Below are 26255 nucleotides of genomic sequence, written 5' to 3'. Positions count from 1 at the left end.
GTGGGTCCCGAAACAAGACGATCTCCGCACCCTAGTGATGGACGAATCTCACAAGTCCCGATATTCTATCCATCCTGGTGCTGATAAGATGTACAAAGATCTTCGTACTAAGTTCTGGTGGCCTGGTATGAAGAAAGATGTCGCCTTGTACGTATCGAAATGCCTAACTTGTCTTAAAGTTAAGGCTGAACATCAACGACCTTCTGGTTTGCTCGTACAACCAGAGATACCGGTTTGGAAGTGGGAAAGCATTGCGATGGATCTCATCACTAAGCTACCGCGTACTTCTAAAGGTCATGATGCTATCTGGGTTGTTATCGATCGATTAACGAAATCAGCTCACTTCTTACCAATCCGTGAGGATTTATCTGCTGAGAAGCTTGCCAAGATCTATGTAGACGAGATTGTATCACGACATGGTGTTCCTTTGGATATCATTTCGGATCGTGATGCTCGATTTTCATCTCATTTTTGGAAGGCCATGCAATCTGCTTTGGGAACCCAACTGAACCTAAGCACTGCCTATCATCCCCAAACAGATGGTCAATCTGAGAGGACGATTCAAACTTTGGAGGATATGCTTAGAGCATGCGTGATAGACTTTGGTGGTAATTGGGATTCTCATTTACCATTGATCGAGTTCTCATACAATAATAGTTATCATGCTAGCATTAAGATGGCACCATTCGAAGCTCTCTACGGTCGAAAATGTCGTTCACCTGTCTGTTGGGATGAGACCGGTGAAGCTCAGCTTACTGGACCTGAGATCATTCTGGAAGCAACAGACAAAATCAAGAAAATTCGCGATAATCTTGTGACAGCTAGAAGCCGTCAAAAGAGTTATGCGGATTCGAAACGCAAGCCTGTAGAATTTCAAGTCGGAGACCGTGTCCTACTCAAGGTGTCACCTTGGAAGGGAGTGGTAAGATTTGGAAGGAAAGGAAAACTTGCACCACGATACGTTGGACCATTTAAGATTGTGGAAAGAGTTGGGAAAGTTGCCTATCGACTAGAGCTACCTCCAGAGCTTGGAAATATTCATCCGACTTTTCACGTGTCCAATCTGCGAAAGTGTTTAGCTGACGCTGATCTTCACGTCCCTCTCGACGAGATTCAAATCGATGAAACGATGCACTTTATCGAGAAACCCGTGGAGATAGTGGACCGTTCATTCAAACAGTTGAAAGGCAAGCAGATTCATTTGGTCAAGGTTCGCTGGGAATCCAAACGTGGCCCCGAGTTTACTTGGGAACATAAGGACCAGATGAAGGAGAAATATCCGCATTTGTTTCCACAAGATTCCTCTAAGTAAAATTTCGGGACGAAATTTCCTAAAGTAGGGGAGACTGTGACAACTGTGTTCTGTAAGCATCGTACAATGTAAAACAATGGTGATTATCAATAAAACAATGTGTTTTAGTGTTATTATATGTGTATTTGTGTTTGACAATTTTACAATTTGATTCGATTCCGATTTCAAGCTTTAGATCACCTTCTGGAAGGTTATACGCAAACTGGTGCTTAAACGCAATCAGTTTAACGCAACGTACACTCCGGAACTGTGACGTAAGCTAAACATACCCTAAATATCCCTTTCATAACTTAGAAATAAGTTTCGAAGGATTCGGTATGGCGAAAACATGTTTATTTGAACTAAAGAACTAATTACGACAAAACTGCGAAACGAACGTTGGTGACCGCCCGGATAATATTTAAATCCCAAAAATATTCTGTTATGATTAAAAATTTATTTTTAATCAGGTCCAAGTTGAAAAATAAATCGAAATGCCTAAAAACGTTATTTTTCAAGTTTAAACGCGTACCGTGTGTTTCTACGCGACACAGTGCTTCTACTGCGAAACGCGGACAACGCATCCAATCTTGACAACTGAAATTTATTTCAGTAATATTTTGGCAAGATTATTTTCATAGAAAAATAAAAATAATTTAGAACGCCATAAACCGGGATTTAAACGCTAGATAAAATACCCGGTACCTAGTTAAACACCTACTTCTATCCTATTTACCAACAAAATTACATTTAAACCCCCCCCCCATATACAAACTTACGGATTCAATATATGGGGACCCCACCAAAAATATTTGCTAGATCCTCCATATCCTATCTTGATTTTCTTTTGGCCAAGTGTTAGTGCATACTTCATTCCATATCTTGCAAATATCCTTATATATCTTCCAAGATCATAAGCAATCCTACAAGATCACACAAATCCCTCACTCTCTCTCTCCTCCCAACCGTACACCCCCTCTTCTCTCTACCTTCATCTTTTTGCAACTTTGTTCTTATGAATCAAGTCCCTTTCCAAGCATATTTCAAGTGTTTGTGAAGAATCAAAGGTGATTCCAAGGTGCATTCAAGTGATTTCAAGCTTCTATCATTAAAATCTCATCCCATAACCTACTTGAATCTTGAAGGTATAACATTTTTTTTAGTCATACTTTCAATTCTTGGTTGTTCTTGATGATTTGAGGCTCTCTTGAATCTTGGAATTTTCACCAAACTTGAGAACTAAAATGAAATGGGTCTTGATACTAATAAAAATGGTGGAGTGTATATATGTATGTGACCGTACATATATATATGTGTGTATGAGTCTTGAAGTTTGATTTTCTTGTTAAGTACTTGTTTATGTTGTTGCATGTTCTTGAATATAGTTAAAAATGCAAGTATTTGATGATTTGTGCAAGATATGATAAATGATCAATTAAATCAGCAAGTAAACATGAATAAATCACATGTTTGATGCATCTAAACTCATATGAAAAGATGATGATATGATAGTGTGCTTTAGACACTTGTACATGAAGGAATATGTTGATTTAAAGCTCAAGAAGTGATAAAAAAATGGTTGTATGACAAAAGTGATTTTGAACAGATTATAAACACTAAAAATAACATTATTTGGTGTAATATAATGGTATGAAACTTTGACATAGGGTTGATAGCTTTGCATGTTGTACATATAGCTTAAAAAGTGGTAAAATATGCGAAATTTGCATGATTTATATGCTCTATTTAAGACCTGCACTATTGTGAGTATAACCATTATTTTATTCAGTAAATAACATGGGTTGTGTCAAAATTTCAAGTCGTTTCGATTTGGGATGGTTCGGGTAACGTTTGATGCAAAACTATGCGGTAAAACTGTTAAAAATCGCCTTTTCGGAGGATTTTTATTAAACTATTTTAGATCAGTAACCAAACTGATATTTTTAGTATAAAAATAAGTATTTTAACTTATATTAAGTTTACTTGGTGTTTGGTTAGTCATGCGTGACTTCCGACGCCCAAAAATGTTACCGGAACGCTAAAATAAGTGTTTTTCGACATAACTATAATGGGTTGTTCATGAGTAAATTTAATGTGTCACAATGTGCTATGTGTTTTACAATATGTGTATGATGACGTGTTAGTGTTGACAAGATTATGCGTGTTACGCTTGAGTATATGTATATATACAAATACACCAAAATAATCAAAAATAATAACTTTTCGAGAAAACTCAAAGTTATGTGAAAATTCTAAGTATCGGAGAAACTTCGGTATTTATGTGAATTTTGATTATTAAAAATCATCCTTACTTTATTTAGGACGCATAAACAATTTGAGGGATTGTGTTAACATTTAAAAACGCACCCAAGGTGAGTACATAGTTCCCCTATTTTACTATTTTCAATTGTTTTGGGGTGATTCATATGTACCAAACGAATTTCAAAGTTTAAACGATGATTTCAAAAACGATTAAGGTGGTTTATGCAAAACTAATAACGATTTCGATAAGGTGTACACGACTTGTTGGTTGTAATTACATAACGAATGACATTCATTAGCATTGATCAAGCCGACCAGTATTAGGTTATGGTACCATAGGATCTGACAAATCCCGTTATTGCACTGCACCCATGGTTATGTGTTGGGGTTGTGGGTAACGACTGAATCTGATGATTGTTAACTTACCCTTTGGTGGTTTGTTAATACGAAACGAGTTGAACAATAAACGAGTCACACAGGTTTGAATGTTGTTAACGAGACGACCAAAAGTAGTTTCACTATTAAAACAAATACGATTTTGAGACGAGTTAAACAATTTGAAACGAGATACACGAGGTGAAACGAGTAAACGATTTGGGAACGACGTGGAAACGATGTTAAACGATTTCGATAAGCGATTGGTTTTTGGTTAAGTGTTTAGATAACGAGACGGGTGTAATGTGGTGAAAACATGGTAGATACGCCGATGGTACTTCTTATATATAAGTGTTTTCATCATATTACATATCGTGGCGTTATTTAGTTCACTTGGGTAAACGATATCACACAACGATGTTTTTCTAAGAGATATACACTATACGAGTTTTTACAAGATGTTTTACAAGTTGATGTTCTAAAGCAAAGGTTTTTGGGTTAAGAATCATGGCTACGAGGTTTTATAAACTATAACCCGCTTGATTCGAGTTGGTTAATTAAGTTGCAATATTATACTCTTTTCAAAACAAAGTTTTTAATAAAGTATTGCAACACTTAAACAAGCCATGAATTCGACACTCCTTTAAAACCTATGTACTCGCCAGCATTTCTTTGCTGACTAAGTTTTTACATATGTTTCAGGTGTTGATGCTTGAATGACTGCTAGGATGCATGCGTCACATAGGATCTGGACGAGGCCTTAGTGACATAATAACTATGATAGACAATATAAAACTTGTTTATTCTATGTTAAGACATTGCAATGCTTAATATTATCAATAAAACGAAACACTTTTTGTATCCATGGTTGTGAAACGATTGCTTCTGTTACAACACTCCCCGATGTTTCCGCCACGGTTTGTTGTCCTACGTGGTCGGGGTGTGACAGATATAGTCCTAAATAGCCGGGTTATAGTATTAATAGTAGTTAACTTATGAGGGGATCAAAGAGTTTGGACCCCCGCCATCCAATACCTTTGGGTATTGAAGGATGTCCTACTAAATTTGACCCAGGTCCCTTGCAGGACCTCTAAACGCTGAACAAGGGCAAGACCCTTACCAAACCGTTCTCTTAACCCCCGACCAGGTAGCCAACATACCTCCATATAGACCGTGGAGATATGAATGGTGAAAATCTTTTATTTTATATAGACAATAAAATAATGCCAAGACACCACGGACAAACGATAAGGAAGAATCACCTTCAACATAAGAAACTAGTTATTAAAGTCATTAATACAAAACCAATTAAGAAGTGCAAAAGATTAAAAATAAAAAGTATTATACTAAACACTTGTCTTCACCAAGTGATGTAAGAGACTTAGGCAAATATGGCCTTGATTGTCAAGAACTCTTACGATCAATCTTGGATCCCGAGACGACTCACACACTCTATGATGGAAAATGGATGATGGTGGTAGATGATGGTGTTATGGTGGTGGTGGGTGGTGGGTGAAGTGTGAGAGAGGTGGTGTGCCAAGGGATGAGTTGAAATGGCTCCAAGCACTCCTATTTATAGGCTGAACAGAAGCCTGGACACGGCCCTGTGCCCGCTGGGCACGGCCCCGTGCCCGTCTGACACTCTTTTTCTTCATTAATTGTAATTCGCAATTACAATAAATGCGCCTGCAGTACTTTGGGCACGCCCCCGTGTTCACTGGGCACGGCCCCGTGGTGAGCAATAGAAGCTTCTACAGATTTGTCTTTTCTGCTGCTTCTTGGGCACGGCCCCGTGCTCGCTGAGCACGGGGCATGTTCAGTCTTCTGCCTTCTCTGTTTTGCTTGGGAGGATGCTGTCAAGGGGTCGGGCATTCCAGTTTTGTTCCCTTTCTTGTATTTATGTTAGATTTAGCTGTCTTTTTGCTTCTTTTGTTAATATGAGCTCATTTAATCCTGAAAATACAAAAGGAAGACAAAAACACACTTTTTCCAACATTAGTACTAAAAAAGGGTTAGTTTTACGCCATAATTGATATAATTTATACGTTGCATTTTGCGCGTATCAAACACCCCCACACTTGAATCTTTGCTTGTCCTCAAGCAAAACTCTTTATAATGTGGCTTTATTCACTCCCAAATGGAATGGGTAGAAGAGAAGGTTTTTGAGCTTGTCATAGAGTGTCGGGATTTTCCAAGATCGTTTAGGTTTTACTTTTATTTATTTACAATCCTATTCGTCATGATTTATTAAAAACATTTCATAAGATAAATTATTTATTAGGGCATAACATACCTTTTTAAAATTTCATTTATATACAAGTTCACATACCACACGGGGGGAAATCACTCACACTCGGTCGAAGGTGTATTTTTAGTGAATCACTCGAGAGCGGCATGGAACTTATTCCTACCATAAGCTTGTCAAGCAATCAATCCTCCTCCTTTTTAACTTTATACCTTTGTAAATATCAAGAGGACTTTTTGGGTGAAGGGTTAGGCTTGGGCTAAAGGTGGGTAGTTGGGTTAGTGGTTAGTTGAAAAGGGCGAAAAGGCGTAAAAAGCGTCGGTTTTCGTAAAACATTTTGTTTTTGTGACTTTTTATTTTTAATGAAGTATTTATTCAAACAAGCTTTTGTTTGAGGAGCTTTGTTTGTTTATTTCCAACTTCATAAATTTTTTTTTTTTAACTTTTTTTTTTTGGGAATAGTCACACGAAAACCAAGCTTTGTTACTAAAATAAAAAAATGAAAATGGGTTTTGGTGGGTAAAAGGATTTTGGGTTAAGAAATAAAAAGGTTCAGGCTCAAAGGGGTTAACTAGGGGGAAGTTTGGGTAGGTAAAAAGAAAAATAAAAATAATGGTGTTGAAAGAAAAAGGGTTAGTCCTAATGCCTCCATCATTTACTTACTTGGGTTTAAGTTGGTAAGGACCGGGAATGAATTATCGTGGCAAGTTCTAGAGTCGTAAGAACCAAGCGGCTATTCACACAAGAAACGAAAAATGAGCATTTAGCGTAAAGATGTATATTTGTATGCTCAATAAAGGCTCAAAACTCACTTTTGTGGGAATGGGTTTTTATGTGATCAAGTATATATAATCAAATTTTAACTAAGCTTGTCATGCCGTTTCATAATTTTCTTATGTTGGTTCTTTTTAGCACGACGCTATCGGTTGTAAACGTATAAAAATATAACCTTGTTAGACTTAGAATTCCCAACTTAAACTTAGACAAGTAAAAAAATGAAAATTCTGAAAAAAGTTGGGGTGATTAGCGGTTCCAATAGAGTTTTGTATAAGGCTTGTTATAAGGACTTGCAAAATTCAAGGTTTTAGCATCCCCCCACACTTAAATTACACATTGTCCTCAATGTGTCCCAAAAATAATTTTTTTAGGTTGATTGAATGTGTAAAATGGTGTTAAAAGCAAAATTTTATGTTACTGGCAGTTTAGACACGGCCCCGTGTTCGTTGGACATGACCCCGTGTTCAACTGCCAGTAATGAAAACTTACAGAAGATGGACACGGGGGCGTGTTGGCTGGGCACGACCCCGTGTCTGGCAAAAATCTGCAGAAAAACAAACAAACAGCATGTCTGGGAGGTGGGCACGGGGGCGTGTCGGCTGGACACGACCCCGTGTGGACTGTCTGTAGGGCCGAAAAACAGGTCTCTCTCTCCGTTTTTCTGTCCCGGCTTTTATTAGTGCTAATGTTTAGCACTATAAGCCTCCTTTGTACCTGGTTTATCAGTAAACACCACACCAAGCAATACCGAACGCCCTAAATTATCAAGTTAATCATCCAAACCATAAAGTAAAAAGAAAAATAAATCAGAAAATAAAAAGGAGTTAAGGAAAGTAAATTGTCTAACACTCGGCACGCAGGCCATCAATTGTTTCGATAGATAAAAAGGGACTTTAACCTGTGGGTTCACCATCAACCCGCTCCTGCTCCTTCTTCAACCTCCTAGTCCATATCCTCATCGCTGTCATCACCTCCGTCCCCATGACCCGCCATATACTCCCGGATGTTCCCGATGTCGTCTTGTATATCGGTGATGCTTCGCTCAATAGCTCCGACCCGGTGATATGTGTTGTTGGCAAGGTTGTAGGTGTTCCTGGTGCACATGAGGTTTTCTTGCAGAAGATCATGTAAACTTTGAAGGTTAGGAAAACCGCCTCCTTGGGAGGAGGATTGGCCCGGATCACCATGGGGTTGATACTGGTAGTGGGGAGGTGGAGCGTGAAGGACTAGGGCCTCCTGTGGGTTCCATGCATGGCCTTGCATCCTTTGAAAGCTTACTGATCTGTCTTCCGCCTCATAAATTAGGTTCATGGCGCGGCAAATGTGTATATCAACTCGTCCCGACCATGGGCTCCTTTCAAAGGACCTAGGAATGCGCGTGAAGTGCTTGAAGAGGCGGTACACCCATCCTCCAAAGAAGATAGGGGTTGGTGTACGAGCAAGACGGTTCAGATGCATGTTTCGAAGCAGGAGATATGGAACATCGAGGGGCCTCCGGTTGTGGATGCAGTGAAGGACTACCAAATCTTTTAACCCAACAACGCCGCTACTGTCATGTCTTTGGCTAAGAGAGTAAGTGAGGAGCCTATGAATGTAGCGATAAAGCGGATCCCTCAGCTTAGTACTCTTTGTGCTGCTGGGGTTGTAGTGTCCTTCACCAATTTGGGCCCATGCGGCTTGGCGCTCATTTTCATCCAGATCTCGCAATACCCCGGTGTTTTCCTCATTTCCCAAATCTTCTTCCGTATACAGGTTTGCCCCAAATTGCGCCATAGAGATCGAGTACCTTGTCCCACCACATCGAAATGCAACCCCCTCATTGTCAAACGGGTCACACCTTGAAGTGAAGGTGAAAGTACTGTAGAATTCCATAGTGCATTGATGTACCGAACGAAGTCGATTGGTCAAGGCAACCCTTAGTGGTCCGGTAACAAGGTTGTTGAATTGGTCGAGCTGGTTCACCAAGGTTCATAGTGTCACACCCCCAAAATCCACCATGCGGAGTACCACCGCTTGGAGGCGTGACGTGACCAGGATCGAGCCACCAATCATACTGAACAACGTATTTAAGTAAATCAAGCCAACCACAATACGATTGGTGACCAAAAGCAAGTTAACCAAGTTTTAATTTAGACAACGGAAGCATAAACATAAAGTTCAAAACATAAGTTCGCAGTTCATAAGTTTAAAGTCCAAAAGTAGGTTTAATAAGTTCATAAAGTTTATTCATTAAGTACGGGACATATCAGTTCGCATCCCACAACGACCACCTCCATATGCAAGTTCCATGGCTTCTAATGACCTACAAAGCATGTAATAACGAGTCAACAACAAAGTTGAGTGAGTTCACGGTTGGTTGTCCATTTTAGAGTTGTTTCCAAAAACATAGTTTAATCTCATTCGGCTATCCAGCCGTGGGGGTTACCCCATAGTTCAAAAACGTTTATTTGTTAACCATCCCATGTCCACCTTCCCTGGCTATCCAGCCCGGCACTTTGGCCGTGGGGAGCTACCCCAGTATTTTAAACTACCAGACTTGTTTATCATATCGACTACTAACAAAAATCAATTGTGCCCTAGCGTCGGTGTTCTATCCCCACCGACGTGCCATAGTCCATTAGTACACGCCCGTCCGACTGGCACGGTGTGAGGTTTGTTAAACCTAATAGCGCTATTAACTAATGACCCGCTCGCCATAGCCTCGACGATTAAGTCGATACAAAAAGGGAGGGACTTCGCTGATAGAGTTCTAGTCAAGTAAGTCTAACACGTCCCAACAGGACGAGGAATTTACATTCCTGAACACGTCTCAAAAGACGAGGAATCCCTATTCCTGTACCCATTCCCATTCCCACCGGGAATTTACCATGCTTTGTAGAAAAGCGTGAACTCACCTTGGTTTGCTCGGTTAGATTCTCAAATATAGCGAACAGTCAAGGTCGGTCAATCACGTCCTAGTATGATTTACCGGTTAGTCATTTAGTGGCTTACAAATAGAGCACAAAGTTCCTACACGTATCTATCACATAGCAAGCATTACTTTAACTGTTTATGCCTGTATATATACTTCCCATCCATCCCCTACTCATAAGCAAACATACGATAGTGCACGTAACACATATAACATGTTAGATCAGTCACAGATAGCATATTCGACATTTAGACACGCGAGTCACAACTTATGTCATTTCAACATTTATATTCAAAACCGGCTGTTTTCGGACATTTAAATAAAATAGTTAAATTATTCCAAAAATTCCCAAATTTTTACAGAATGTCTTAAACGTTCCAAATTTTATTGTGTAAAAATATCGGGGTCCGGTTCATTACCAATATTTTATAAAGTTTCATTTTCCGGGCTGAACTCAGATTTATATTTTTCTGACCACAGTCCACGAGATAATTTATTTAAAATTCATCGAGTGTCCGATTTACGAAATTCCAGTGGGGTAATTACAAATGCATCGGTTTTCATCTACTGTACAAATTTCATGGTCCGATTCATCACAAAACTCAGGTTATGACTGAAAGTATAACACCCATTTATTGCTGTCAAAATTCAGCTTAAGTTGTTGTTACAAATCGACACTTTAAAAATAGTAAACGAAGTCCAAAAATTACGATTCCGGTGCCATTAGAACCATATTTCATAATAACATATTTTAGATTCAAAATATCGGTTTTTCGTTGAGTTTATGACCTGTTTACAGCCAACTGAAGTTGGCTGTAAAACTTGGACAGAATTCTGTTTTCATTCTTTAACTCACTAACTTGTGCTCGATTAGCGATCACAATAACATCAAACATCAATATTAATCAGCAACAAATCAGATAATCAACCAAGAATCATAACAAAACAAGTTTCATAAGTTTTACACTAATATTTACTCTTTAACCACCATGTTCATCATTTTTACTAGACTTTAAGTTTTGTTCTCTAGTGTTTATAATTTTTATCCGACAAATCTCTTATTAAACACATCAAACATGAACAAGAAGTTGATTAGAAGCACTTACAACTAGCTCAAGGCTAGGGAAGAAACTAGACGGAAAATGAGTGGTTAATAGCGTTGTGGTGAGGTCCTCGCGATTCCGTAAGCATCGGGTCTCCTTGTACGCGATCCGTCACACTTGAGTGTATGTAGAGTAATAAGATTGGAAATGAAAAGTGGTGGTGGGTGTGGCTATGGTTTCGGCCGAAGGTACCAAGGAGAAGGGAAAGAATGAAATTTTTGTAAAGTGGTGATGAAATGAGTTAGTGACCTCACATGTAAATATAATATCCATCTCCCACCATTGTCCATTAGTGTTGGTGCAGTCATCTGTCGTCTTCATTTAATGTCGAGTCTCGGGTTCGTTGCGGATTTGATCAAGGTTTATGTCATCATCTTTTGATGATGACATCATAGAGATGACATCATCAATGTGCAACATCACAAAAGTCAAAGCTATACAATATCAGAATGTGTTTAAGTTTAATTGGTCGTTTAAAAGGGTCCAATTAGATAGTGTCATTTGATGGTCCAATGGTTTGAAGTCAACCGTTTGAAATGTTGTAACATTTTGTAATTGTTGTCCGTTTGAAGGCTGGCAGTTTGAAAGCTTGGCCGTTTGAGGCCCTCCGTTTAAGATAGGTATCCGTTTGAAGCATGTTTCAAACGGAAGTATCTAGCACTATAAATAGGATTCAAACTGTCAACATTTGTAACGATAGGGTCAATTGATACCGAAGTGCTGTCGGTATCTCCTCTCACTGTAAACATTGTTAATTGAATATAAAAGAGGATTAAAGTGATTTTCTAGCTGTTTTCAAGTTCCTTTCTTAGTTTCCGCCTCTGAAACGTACGAGAGCTCTTCCGAACGACTCATTCAGGTCGACTTGAAAATTACATCGAATTGTGTGATACTTTGCATGTGAACTTATCTAGTTGTGTGTCAGTTTGCATGTGAACTGATTATATCTTGTCAACCTTTTTGATACAAGTTTTAAAGACCATCACGTGACTTCATTTGTTTAAACAACCCAATCACTAAAAGACATCAGCCCACTACATAAAATTGGGCCAATAGGATTGATGTGAATTTGATAAGTGACGGCTCTTGTTCATGCAGTGCATGTGAAGTGAAAGGTTAATAGTTAGTGTAGTTGAAAGGGTCCAATCATATGTTGGCTAAATGGAATTTACGGTCAAATTAAAATAAAATGTCACAAAGTGTTGTCTGACATATGTTTTGGGGCCCAATTAAGTGAAGTCTGCCCCATTTCATTTCATCGTCCACTAATCAAGATATATTGTTAATGTGTTTCAAGGGAGAGCATAAATCACCAGCCCATGTGTATTAATCAGTTTGCGGTCCAATAGATATTAAGGAGTGTCAGCATTTTTTTTAAGTCAAAGTTGCATGTGAGTTGGTCTGTTTACATGTGATAATACTCAATTCATTGTGTCAGCCCATTACATTGTATCGACCAATTAATTGTGTTGTCAGTCTATTAAAGTCAGTGGACAATGTGAAAAGAATTAAGAGAGTATCGGTTCAATCTTATTTGTTTGAAAAATTGTTGTTGCCGACACAGTTTTCGAAAGTGTCTACAGTCCAAGTTTTGAAGATTCAAACAGTATGGTCAGGTTGTGTGAAGTGGGTATAGATATTCAAGGTCGTTTGAAAGGGTCTAGTCCACTTGAACTTTGAACCAGGTCATTTAAAAGGGAATCCAGTTTGCATGAAATAGGGTTAGATCGTTTGAAAAGATCACTTGATTTCGGTTCAGATCGTTTGAAACTGAATTTGTTCATATGAATTGAAAGTCTCCAGGTCGATTGTTTTTGGTCCGGGTCATAGTAGTCCGCAAAGTTTGTCAACATTCAGTCCGCACAAGTGTGTCAAACTTCAGTCTACACAGAATATTCATCAGTTCGAGTGATTCAGTTCGTATAGAGTATCAGTTTGATTCAGTTGCTTTGATAAGTGTTTTAAACTGATTGTGTTTTATTTGTTTGTTTCAGGTGTTTCACGAGGTGAATCATTTCATTCGAAAGGGGATCTAGTTTGAATTTGACATTTCATTTTAAGTGACTGTCTTGATAAACGTGTTTCCGAATCATGGACTTAAAATTCTTTAATATGACTAGCGAAACAGTTAATAGAATAAATGTATTAAAGAAAGAATTTGATTTGTTTTCAGGCTATCCAGGAGAAAGTACAAAGAGTATCATTGAGAGGTATAGTCATCTTGTTCGCTTAATGTCTGAGAAGGGTATTTAGAAAAAACCAAATGAATGGGTTAAGAGATTAGCCAATTCCATACCTCAACAAGAATGGGGTACATATCTGTTGGATTTAAAAAGAAATGGAGAATACTCTAGATTGTCAATTTGTCAATTTATTAAGAAGCTTGAAGAACAAATGGAGAACAATGACGTAAATCAGAAGAATCAAGAAGAAAAATCCGTTTCATCCGATGAAAGTTCAGAAGAATCAATTGTTGTTGATCAAACATCAACTGATTCTGGTTCTTCAGATGAAAGTTCCGAAAGAGCATTCGTTTTTGATCAAACATCATCTAACTCTGGTTCTTTGGATGATAGTTCTGACAAATCAGTAGAGTTTGACAAATCACCAACTGATAATAGTAGTATTAATGAGAAGATTATTGAAGCAGAAAAGGTGACTGAAGCTGAGAAAGTTGTTGAAGTTGAAAAAATCATAGAAGTCGAGAAGATTGTTGAAGTCACAAAACCCTGTCTTACATGTTTAGAGGCTTGTAAACAATGTATAGAAAAAGATGAGAGGTTTAGTGAGTTAGAAAAGTTGAAAGAAAAATGGTTGTTTGATGTAAAGAACTTGAAAAAGTCATATGATGTATTGAACAGGCATGTAAATAGTCTGGAGAAGACTAACTCTGAAAGAGAGAAAGCTTTGAAAATGATGAACGCAACAATGATGACAAAGCAGAAAGAGATCAACATGTACATAGAAGAATGTGCAAAGTGGAAGAAAGAGTTGGATAATGAAGCAGCTGAGAATGAAAGAATCAGAAGACTGCTGCAAAGTTACAAAGGCCGTGACTACATAATTGATAGAATTTATCCGACAGTTGAAGGTTTTGAGGCATTTAAAGATGAACAGCCAAAGAAGAAGAAGGATACTGGTAAGAAACAGGGTGTCTGTTATAATAAGTGTCCGCCTCCGATTTGGGAAGGGTATTCGCCTAGAAAACCTAATGAGGAAGAACTAAAACAGGCGATCAATATTAAGCTAGAATCCGAGATAACCGATATTTTACCGGACAATATTGATGTCACGTTCACAGCGTTCGACACAGATCATGAGTCCGAACTGATAAAACGAGTGGTCAATCAGGTGTTGGATAAGGATGAGGAGTCAGAGTTAAAGTCCGAGTCCGAAAGTTCGTGTCAGTCAGTCAGGAGTTCGAGTTCGTCTGAAAAGAGTTCTAAATCATCGGGAAAACGGGTTTACAGTAAAGAGTTTTTATTGTCAAAATCTAATTCGAATGATGAAACATTTGAACTTGTGTATACTTTGAATGGTTCTGACAAATTATATTTTGATAAAGAGTTTCCAATAAGAGGTGTCAAAACTGATTTGATAAGAAAGGTTTTCAAACTAACAGAAATTAATATTTCTGAAATAAAAGATTTAAATCTTAATGGTAAACCTAAATTTTACACCTCAAGAGTTCAACAAAGGTTAAACAAAAAAAAAGGTTACAATTCTGGTTCTGGTTTTCAAAATAAACCAAACCAAAATCGTAGCTACAAAAAGAAAGGACTTGGTTTTACTCCATCAGAAAACTATAAAAATGAAAATTTTTCTAAAAATACAAAATTTGTTTCAGGTACAAGCTCAGAAGAGGAAGCAAAAAGTCCATTCTGGAAACAATCTAACCAAGAATTTCTTGCCGAGAAGAGAAAGAATGGAGCTTATGTGAAGAAAGAAACCAGAACCTGTTTCCGATGCAATGAAGCCGGTCACATTGCATGGAACTGTCCAAAAGCGACAAACACAAAACAGGAAGTTTCTGGAAAACTGAAACAAGTTGTTGTGTTGATAAAACCGAACCACCAACTGAACAATTTAAAGTTTTCAAAAATTCAACATTTGAAGTTGGTGAGTGTTCGAAGAGATTTTACAGACGAAGTGTAAAACTTGACAACCAAAAATGGGTTGTTAAGAAATCTGAGGTAAAATCTAGCGATGAATCTGATTCCACAAAATCAGAGGAGCCACAGTTTGATGAGAGTGATGAAAACTCAGTTCCTTCAATGGATGATGAGAACTTTCCACCATTGAGGACTGAGAATTTTAAAAGAAAAGTTGGGAAAACTGAAATCTCAAATCAGGATTATTCTGAAAAGGATAATTTTGATGTTGAGAAAGCATTTAATGGGAAAGTAAAGAAGATTTTCGGAAAGATGGTCGATGGGAAGGTGAAAGGGGTAAAAGATTTCTACACTAAAAAGAAAGCAACTTACACCCCAACAAAATCTGAATTGAAATCACCCAAGGCTGGTCAGGCTTGGGTGGACATTTTCTTTGCTTGAAAATCCTGACTTGCCGGAGATCCCAAGTTTGTAATCGTGGATCAGGAATCGGCATCATTCATGTATTATGAGTTTGTATGAAAAATTCTTAAAATTGTTAAAAATTTACAGGTTAAAGGACTACGCCGGAGCTTCCAGGTTGGTAAGTGCGAAGCAGGAATCGGCACTCTGATTGGTAAAATGGTTTGTGTAGAAGTGACATACCTACAAGTGGTTATTCTTACAAGTGGTTTAGAGGTTGCTTGATTGCAATCAGTGAATCAAGGACATTAAGTTGTACTTGATTTACTATATTTGATAACACAAAGAACAAGATGATGAACCACATCCCCGAACTTAGTATTGATATACTTACAAGTGGTAAAATCAACCAAACTTATTTTCCGGAAAAATCATTTTGATTAAAACAAACTTAAGTGTTTTGAAATCTAAATGAGAAAATAGTTTGTTGATAGGGGGAGTTCTGATTGTTTACGCCTAGTGAATGGCGAATTGAGGCGATTTGATATCGGTTGTCATATTTCTGTACAGTTTGTTTTCAATTTTCTTTAATGTGTTTGCATTTTAGGGGGAGTAGAAAATTTTCAGAAAATCCAAAAACATTAGAAAATTTGAAAAAGCCAAAAACATGATAAAATCAAAAATGAGTTTTGTTGTGAAAAAGAGGAAATGATAGTACATCAGTAGACTATCACAACATGCTAAAGATTTGGAAAGTTTAAAAGTGATAAACAATCTTACTGAGGATATGCCAGTAGGTTTTTACACATTTAGTAGATTGTGACGAGATATAAACCTAAAAATCAAACTTGCTTATTCTGTGGGTTAACAAAACTTCTTGGATATATAGGTAACCCCTGAAATCTTGTTTGAAAGGTCCCTTATTCTGAGATACTAGGTCTTTATGCTCAGTGATATCTGGGGTATTATCCCGGGACTTCTGCTGTATGGAAGTACTGACCTAGTCCCCGGATAATACTTTCTGCAAATGCTTGAAAAAGCGTCGCCCTCAGCAAGCTGATGAAACAATAAAATTGATAGTCGCTGCTGTTGAAATCAAAAGATCCTCTAAAGGGGACACACCGAAAAGTCGAAGCCGTCATCTCTCTGCGTATACGAAAGTATCGACCTGAGCTCTCACGGCCCTCGCATTTAACCCCTGAACAGATATCATCTGTGGTATACTCACCTGTAAGACTGAATATTGGGATCTGGATACGGGAGTATATTCAAGCAGTGGGACACACGGATAAGTTTAAGTTCTTAAAACATTAATATAGTATCTCGGAACAGTTGAAATTTGTGTGAAAATTTAAGTGGACAGATATACTGACAATCTAAGTGAATTGTTTAGAACTTAAAATGAAATGAAGCTTAACGGTGTTGGTGACATGTCTCATAAACTGATATGATCCTCTTACACGAACTCACAAAAATATTGTTTGTAAATATTTCTTTACTGCATTACATGTTTTCTTTATTCCAAAGTCCAAAAAGATTTTGTGTGTGTTTTAGCATAAACTTTTGAAAAATTCAAAAAGATTTTCGACAACTGGTATTGAAAAGCAGATTTTCAAAATTCCGAGTGCTAAACATGATGAGTACTATTTGAGGGGGAGTGTATGTTTGGAATTAAATGTTTTCATAATCTAACCTTATAGTGGTTCATCAGATTGGAAAATCTGTGTTTGTTTTGAAGGAGAATCTGAATTAGTGCGAGTGTTTATGTTTGAGATATGTATGTAAGAGAAATTTACTTTGGGGTAGAGTTTTTGCAGGATAAGATGAAAAGCTGTTAGCCAGAAAGCCAGACAACGATCCTAATGCTGATGATCTGAAGAAATGCCAGCATATCACAAGGGGGAGTCTAAAGTCCTGCAAGAAAAGACTGAGAGTGAAGTCCAGAGACTGATAAAGACTGAAGTCGTTGAAGACTCGACACTTAAGACTCGTCAACATCTGAGGGGGAGTCTGTTGGTGCAGTCATCTGTCGTCTTCGTTTAATGTCGAGTCTCGGGTTCATTGCGGATTTGATCAAGGTTTATGTCATCATCTTTTGATGATGACATCATAGAGATGACATCATCAATGTGCAACATCACAAAAGCCAAAGCTATACAATATCAGAATGTGTTTAAGTTTGATTGGTCGTTTGAAAGGGTCCAATTAGATAGTGTCATTTGATGGTCCAATGGTTTGAAGTCAACCGTTTGAAATGTTGTAACATTTTGTAATTGTTGTCCGTTTGAAGGCTGGCAGTTTGAAAGCTTGGCCGTTTGAGGTCCTCCGTTTGAGATAGGTATCCGTTTGAAGCATGTTTCAAACGGAAGTATCTAGCACTATAAATAGGATTCAAACTGTCAACATTTGTAACGATAGGGTCAATTGATACCGAAGTGTTGTCGTTATCTCCTCTCACTGTAAACATTGTTAATTGAATATAAAAGAGGATTAAAGTGATTTTCTAGCTGTTTTCAAGTTCGTTTCTTAGTTTCCGCCTCTGAAACGTACGAGAGCTCTTCCGAACGACTCATTCAATCGAAACCGATCCTACAATTAGATTTTGTGTTGTTTAGATATTAGACATTTGATTAAAAATATTCAAAGTTGGTGGAAGGGTGTCCCCCTTGGGGAACCGTCATTTTGAGGGGGTTAGGGGTTTGGTTGGGATTTAACTAGAGAGTTAAGGTTATATGTGAGGTTAGTTAGATAACTATATTAGTGTATTAGTGTGTAGTAATTATAGCGGGTGTTAGGGAATTCGGGGACCCTAACTGGCTCAGAAAAGGAAAAACATGTCAATGACAATATTTTTATGTCCCGGGTTAAGTCCGGTTGTTCGGTTCAATACTGTTCCGTTAAAGTGCCTAATTAATTCGTAACGTGTCCTATGTATATATTTTTGTAACGTTTTTAATTTCTAACACTTAGGAAATCATAACGGACTATTTAATGACTTTCCTGTACATTACTAGTGTGTTAACAGGCGCATGTAAATATAACACAGATATCAGAAAGCAGTTACGTAATTCCACACAGTCGTCAAGCACATTAATTATTATTAATAAACTGTACGATTACATGTAAATTTGAGGGTTGTCACATTCTCCCCCTATTAAGAGAATTTCGTCCCGAAATTTAGCGCGTGGTTACTGAGGAAGCTAGTTAAGTTGCGTTGTTTTCCTGATTTTCCTGGGGTGTCACATCATCCCCCCGTTGATTTGGAACTTCGTCCCGAAATTCTGCAGTAGCTTCAGCCTCAGTAGTGGTTGCGTTTTTCTTAAACAGTTGGGGATACTTGAGTTTCATTTGGTCCTCTCGTTCCCAGGTATACTCTGGGCCACGACGAGCATTCCAACGAACTCGGACCAGAGGTATCCTGGTATGCTTGAGGATCTTAACATCTCGATCCGTAATCTCTACTGGTTTCTCGACGAATCGCAGCTGGTCGTCAATAGTGAGTTCTTTGAGAGGAACTATGAGGGTCTCATCTGACAGACACTTCTTTAGATTCGACACATGGAATACGTTGTGAACTCCACTGAGTTCTTTAGGTAGGTTCAGCCTGTAAGCGACTTTTCCAATTCTCTCAATGATCTCGAATGGTGCGACATAACACGGGTTGAGCTTGCCTAGTTTGCCAAATCGGACTACACTTTTCGAAGGTGAGACTTTGAGCAGCACTCGATCCCCAACCTGGAACTCGAGTGGCTTTCTTCGCTTATCAGCATAGCTTTTCTGATGGTCATGAGCTGCCGCCATTCGTTGTCGTATCTGAGCAATCTTCTCGGTTGTATCTACACAAGTTCTGGACCAGTGATTTGACTGTCACCAACTTCTGCCCAACAAAGAGGTGATCGGCATTTACGTCTGTATAATGCCTCAAATGGAGCAGCCTGAATGCTGGTGTGGTAGGTGTTGTTATACGAAAACTCCACTAACGGGAGATGCTTTTCCCAGCCGTTACCAAAATCGATTACACATGCCTTAAGCATGTCTTCAAGAGTTTGGATGGTGCGTTCTGATTGTCCATCCGTCTGTGGATGATAAGCGGTGCTCATATCTAATCGTGAGCCAAAAGACTTGTGCATAGCTTGCCACAGCTTAGAGGTGAAACGCGCGTCACGATCAGAAATGATGGAGGTTGGCACTCCGTGCCTTGATACTACTTCTTTTAAGTAGATGTCTGCTAGAGTAGAAAACTTATCCGTTTCTTTGATGGGTAGAAAATGTGCAGACTTGGTCAGTCGATCCACGATCACCCAAATGGTATTGTTTCCGCGTTGAGACCTGGGCAGGCCAGTAACGAAATCCATGGAAATTTGCTCCCACTTCCATTTAGGTATCTCTGGTTGTTGGAGTGGGCCTGATGGTTTCTGGTATTCGACCTTGACCCTGGCACAAGTCAAGCATTTACCGACGTAGGTTGCTATGCTGGCTTTCATACCAGGCCACCAGCATGTAGTCCTGAGATCCTGGTACATCTTATCCGAACCAGGATGTACTGAATAACGAGACTTATGTGCTTCATCCATCAAAAGCTCGCGTAAGTCTCAATAAAGTGGAACCCAGATACGTCCGTTAACATAGCAGGCGCCGTTTCCCTTTTGTTCTAGTCGTTGCCTCGATCCTTGTAGGGACTGAGCCCTGATGTTCTTTGCTTTCAATGCTTCAACCTGAGCATCACGAATCTGAGCTGGAAGGTTGGATTGGATGGTAAGCTGTAACGCACGTACACGCCTAGGTATAGTATCTTTCCGGCTGAGGGCGTCGGCCACAACATTGGCTTTGCCCGGATGATACTTGATAGCGCATTCGTAATCATTCAAGAGCTCAACCCATCGGTGTTGTCGCATGTTTAACTCCTTTTGCTTGAAGATATGCTCGAGACTTCTGTGTTCGGTGTAAATGGTGCACTTGGTACCGTACAGGTAATGTCTCCATATCTTAAGCGCGAAAACAACTGCTCCCAGCTCCATGTCATGCGTAGTGTAGTTCCTTTCGTGAACTTTAAGTTGGCGCGATGCATAGGCAATGACCTTGTCACGTTGCATCAATACGCAACCAAGTCCTTGGATGGAAGCGTCGCAATAAACCACAAAATCTTATGTGCCTTCAGGCCATGAGAGGATAGGCGCGATACAAAGTCTATCCTTCAAGTGCTGAAACGCAGATTCCTGTGCATCACCCCAGCGATAGGTGACACCCTTCTGAGTCAGTGAAGTGAGGGGTTGCGCAATCTTGGAGAAATCCTTTATAAACCTTCTGTAGTATCCTGCCAAACCCAAGAATTGGCGGATCTCTGTTGGTGTGCGGGGTGCAGGCCAATTCTTGATCGATTCAACCTTAGATGGATCCACATGAATCCCATCCTTGTTTACCACATGGCCTAGAAAGTGGACTTCGCGAAGCCAGAAGTCACATTTTGAAAACTTGGCATACAATTGCTCTTTTCGAAGAAGTTCCAGCATAAGTCGTAGATGCTGCTCGTGTTCCTCCTGACTCTTAGAATAGATCAGGATATCGTCGATGAACACAATAACGAACTTATCCAGGTAAGGCTTGCACACTCGGTTCATGAGATCCATGAAGACCGCTGGTGCATTCGTCAGCCCGAATGGCATAACCAGAAACTCGTAATGGCCGTAACGAGTTCTGAATGCTGTTTTGGAGACGTCCACCTCTCGGACTCTCAGCTGATGGTATCCCGATCTCAAATCAATCTTAGAGTAATAGCTCGACCCTTGCAACTGGTCGAACAAGTCGTCAATACGTGGGAGAGGATAACGATTCTTCACGGTCACCTTGTTAAGTTCGCGGTAGTCAATACACATCCTGAAGGTACCGTCTTTCTTCTTCACGAACAAGACTGGAGCTCCCCAGGGCGAAGAGCTAGGACGTATAAAACCCTTTTCCAAGAGTTCTTGTAGTTGTGTGGACAGTTCTTCGAGTTCTGATGGAGCTAGGTGATATGGTGGTCGAGCTACTGGCGCTGCTCCAGGAGCTAGCTCGATTTGAAATTCAACTTGGCGGTGAGGCAGAAGACCAGGCAATTCCTCAGGAAATACCTCAGGAAAGTCGTGCACTATAGGAATGTCTTCAATTCTCTTCTCTTCCGTGGATGTATCAGTAACGAGTGCCAGAATGGCAGTGTGGCCCTTTCGCAAACATTTCTGGGCCTTAAGGAAAGAGATGATGCCTTCGATAGCACCACTCTTGTCACCACGAATCACGAGGGTTTCTTTATCAGAACGAGGAATGCGGACGATTTTCTCCTTGCAAACAATCTCCGCTTGATGATGAGATAGCCAATCCATCCCATTAACGACGTCGAAACTACCCAGTGTAATAGGAATAAGATCGATAGAGAAAGTCTGACCAGCTAAGACGAGGTTACAACCTTTTACTACGTGTGTGGCTTCAAGACTTTTACCGTTAGCTAGTTCTACCGTGTGTTTGGTGTTCAGAAGTGTTGGAGTGCGCTTAAGCATTTGGCTAACTTTTACGGACACATAGCTAGTATCGGCACCTGAATCGAATAAAACAGTAACAAAGAAGTCATCCAGAAGAAACTTACCCATCACAATGTTGGGATCGTTCCTTGCTTCTCCCTGACCAATCACGAACACACGACCCCTTGCCCCATTGCCATTGTTGTTTCCCCCATTGCCACCTCCATAGTTGCCTCCATTGTTTCCTCCATTATTGTTGTTGTTCTTGTTCTGATTTAACTGGGGGCAGTCTTTCTTGAAATGGCCCTCAGCACCACATTGAAAGCACCCTTTGTTGTTACCTTGTTGTTGCCACTGCTGGCGTTGATTGGGTGGGGCTTGCTGTTGCCGCCGGTTTTGATTTGCCGGATGCTGACTCCTGCAGTCCCTTGCCATGTGACCAGGCTTGTTGCATCGATGAAAGTTGCTTTTACCACATGGCCCACTGTGGTGCAAGTTACAGCGATTACATTTGGGGTGATTTCCCTTGTATCCACCCTGACCTTGATTCCCAGAAGACTGCTGACAGGGGCTCCTGTACTCATCTGTCTTTCGCTGCTGGGACTGAGCTGAAGTAGAACCTTTACCTAAATTCCCATCCCATTTTCATTTGTTATCATTGGGTGTGTCAGCAATAGCAGCACCAATACGCTTGGGCAGTTTGTTTTGTTCCACAGCTTGATCGGTGAGACGATGGGCTAACTTAATGATCTGCTGAATGGTACCCAGGTTAGCCGAAGTCACATGACTCTGAATCTTGGGTACAAGGCCCTTGAGGTAAAGCTCAATAAGTTTGATGGGAGGGTCCACCATAGTAGGGCACAGGATGGTCAGTTCATTCGACCTCTTGGTATACGCCTCAATCTCAGACCCTGTCATCTTCAGATTGAAAAATTCCACCTCCAGTTTGTGGATGTCATCCCGACTGCAGTACTCTTCCTTGATCAGTTCCTTGAAACCGTTCCATGGGGTGGCATTAGCAGCAACCAACCCCAGCAGCTGAACCTGAGCATTCCACCATGTGAGCGCTACCCCTTCAAGTGTTCCTGTAGCATATTTCACCCTACGGTCTTCGGGCCATTCGCATATCTCGAAAACTGACTCAAGCTTTTCAAACCAGTGAAGAAGGCCTACAGCACCTTCTGTGCCACTGAAAGTGCTTGGTCGGCAATCCATGAAGGTTTTGAACGTGCACACAGGAGGCTGAGCATGTTGACCTGTGGTGCGGGAAGAAAAGACAAGGTTAAGCACGAGGGTTGATTCACGAATGTAACATTTGTAACATTTGTGTTTGTAATCATTATGAACAGTTCAATTATCAATAAAACAATGTTATTTTATCCCAATGATTGTTTGATTGTGTTTTACATTTTTCATATTTTAACTTTTATTCAATTTCAAACTCTACATCACTTTCTGGAGAATTATACGCAAACTAGTACGTAAACGTACTCAGTTTAATGCGACAAATACTCCGGAACATCAACATATACTCAACATACCTTAAATAACCTTTACATAACTTAGAAATAAGTTTTGAAGGCTTTGGTATGGCAAAAACAAGTTAATTCGCTTACAGGGACTAAACTTGACAAACTGTGAAAGTATGCCAATTTAAACTGTAACGAACATTCCGGAACATGTCCATAAGTTAGACATACCATAAATATCCTTTACATAGCTTAGAAATAGGCTTTGAGGGGTTTGGTATGGTAAAACAAACTTTTGGATCATTCAGGGGCTAAAAGTGTCAAAAAGTGCACAAGTTTGCACTTTCGCGCATAACTTATGTTCTGAATACATCCGGACATCCAAAAATTTATGTAAGCATCCTTATATTATGCCTTAGTGTATGGCATGAGAAAAATCCATTCGTCGCGCAATTTGGATCGTCTTTCGCGCTTATGTGCATTCCGTCGTAATTAACCGAACATCGCGATCGTACGGCCAAACGAACCGACATCCGACATATTTTTGAACACATTTTATGTTCCCTATACTTTAACATCATTTTAGAGCTTTGAAATGAGGTTAACGGGGCTTAAACGTGCCAAAAACGCATCAAATACCAAGTTTTGGTGCTGTAGGGACCAAAACTGCAATTCTGCCAAACTAGGGGCTTACGGACCGTAAGCCATAAGCCATACGGTCCGTAAGGAGTCCCCAGTATAGCAGAACCCACATTAAATGCTGATTGGCTCTTCAAGTTTCGAAAGACCAAATGGCCCTTGCCTCTTCCAGCAAATGAGGGGCAACCTCTGACTTACCACAACATTGTGACAAGTGGACGGACAAGATCGTGGCACGAAATCCAAGAAACGATCCTAACGGTTCCACTTTTCCTATAAATACCCCCCCCATTTTGCTCAAAACCCACACAATCTGATCTTAAGGCTCTAAGTTGGAACCATTGTTTCATACCTGAGCCATTTTGGTCTAGATTAGCATTCGGGGACCCTCCGTAAGTATTCTTTCGTTCTTTTATTCGCTTTTTCGAGTCCGAAAGTCAACGTTTTGTTGACTTTCTGCATTGACCAGCTTATGGTCGATGCGAAGTTCAAGGAACTTCATAACGTGAGCGTGATCACGATGGTTATAGTCCGTAGTGACTATACCTACTGATCACCACGTTATCTAGGCTCAGTGACGAGTCGTAGTTTCGGCCAAAATGTGCATTGTTGCATATTGTTGTAACCAAACTACTCGTAGGCATCAAAGCCGTTTGTTTTGATGTCAAACCTGTTTTCAAACTTAGTTAAGCATGTTCTAACATGCTTAGCTCGTCACTTTTAGTTTAGTGCTTATATAGGGTCGTAAGGTAAGCGATCTAAACCATCGCTTATACTTTCGAACCCGACCCATTTGGTCGATCATTAGGATCCGACCAAACATATTAGGTGACCATAGCTATAACCTTCCGAGGTTATACCTTGTGGTCACGATGTTAGGCGTTCCAGACGCGTTCTACGCGAACGACGCGTAAGGTAGCATAAGCTACCTAAACGGGTCGTGATGGGTCGCAAGCACTTAGGATAGGTTTCATTTTAGTATGTAGGCTTTGTTAAACCATATTACACGAGTCTCTATACTCGTTTGGTTTACGAACCCGCATACTATCCGATCCTTCCGATTTGGTCCGGTATATTGACATAGCTACCTATTAGGTGTCGTTTGATATTCCGTGATCTCTAGCATTATTTGGTTATTATACAAGAACTACAAAGCAATCTCAGGTGAGTACATAGAACCCCTCTTTTACTGTTTTCCAACTGTTTTGGGGTGAAACACATGTGCCTATCTGTTACTTTCATGCTTTTCATGTTTTCACATCGTATATCTGCTTCGTATATCTGCTATGCTCATTAGTACATCATAGTACATGATTTCATTACATTTCATGCTATGTATGCCCATTGTGTGCGTACTTAGTACATTGATTTACATTACATTTTTGTTGCATATGTTTACTCAGCATATGGACACATTGATTTACATGAACATTTCTGTTGCATATGTTTACTCAGCATATGGACACATTGATTTACATGAACATTTCTGCTGCATATGTTTACTCAGCATATGGGCACATTGATTTACATGAACATTTCTGCTTCGTATGTTTACTTAGCATACTTAGTACAATTGTTTACATCACATGCCTTCATTTCGTTATGACATTTGGTTTGTTCAACATGGGACAATACATTCATTAACATTAGCTACGCCGTTCGTTAGTAGGTAGTGGTACCATAGGAATTGACAACTCCCGTTTCTGAAATCCTGGGTTTGATAGGATTGGAAGGAATGACCGAATTCGATATACATAACTTAGATAAACCTTTTATTTGTTTGAGGGTTTATCGCCGCAGTCTCAAGGCTTGGATGTATGCATAGTTTACAATACCGCATAAATTTTAATATCAATAGAGCATGCATTTTTCCACAGAACATAACGTTGATTTAAACCACGTTTTACTTCAACAACTTGTTTTGTGCATTTTACATATGGTTTAAGTTGATACATTTCGCTTACCATACATGATACATTTTGGGATACACATTACATGGTTTACATTGAACATAAACATTTGACATGGTTTACACAATAACACTTGACATTTGGTTTATACATGAACAATTTACATGGTGGATTGGTTTGGGTAAATGATTTGAGTAACGTGGCATATGTAATATGATACGAACATGGTGGATACGCCGCTGGTACTTCCTATATATAAATGTTTGTA

Source organism: Helianthus annuus, chromosome 5 (assembly GCF_002127325.2).
Source record: "Helianthus annuus cultivar XRQ/B chromosome 5, HanXRQr2.0-SUNRISE, whole genome shotgun sequence".
Taxonomy (NCBI): domain Eukaryota; kingdom Viridiplantae; phylum Streptophyta; class Magnoliopsida; order Asterales; family Asteraceae; genus Helianthus; species Helianthus annuus.
This window is presented reverse-complemented; position numbering follows the sequence as displayed.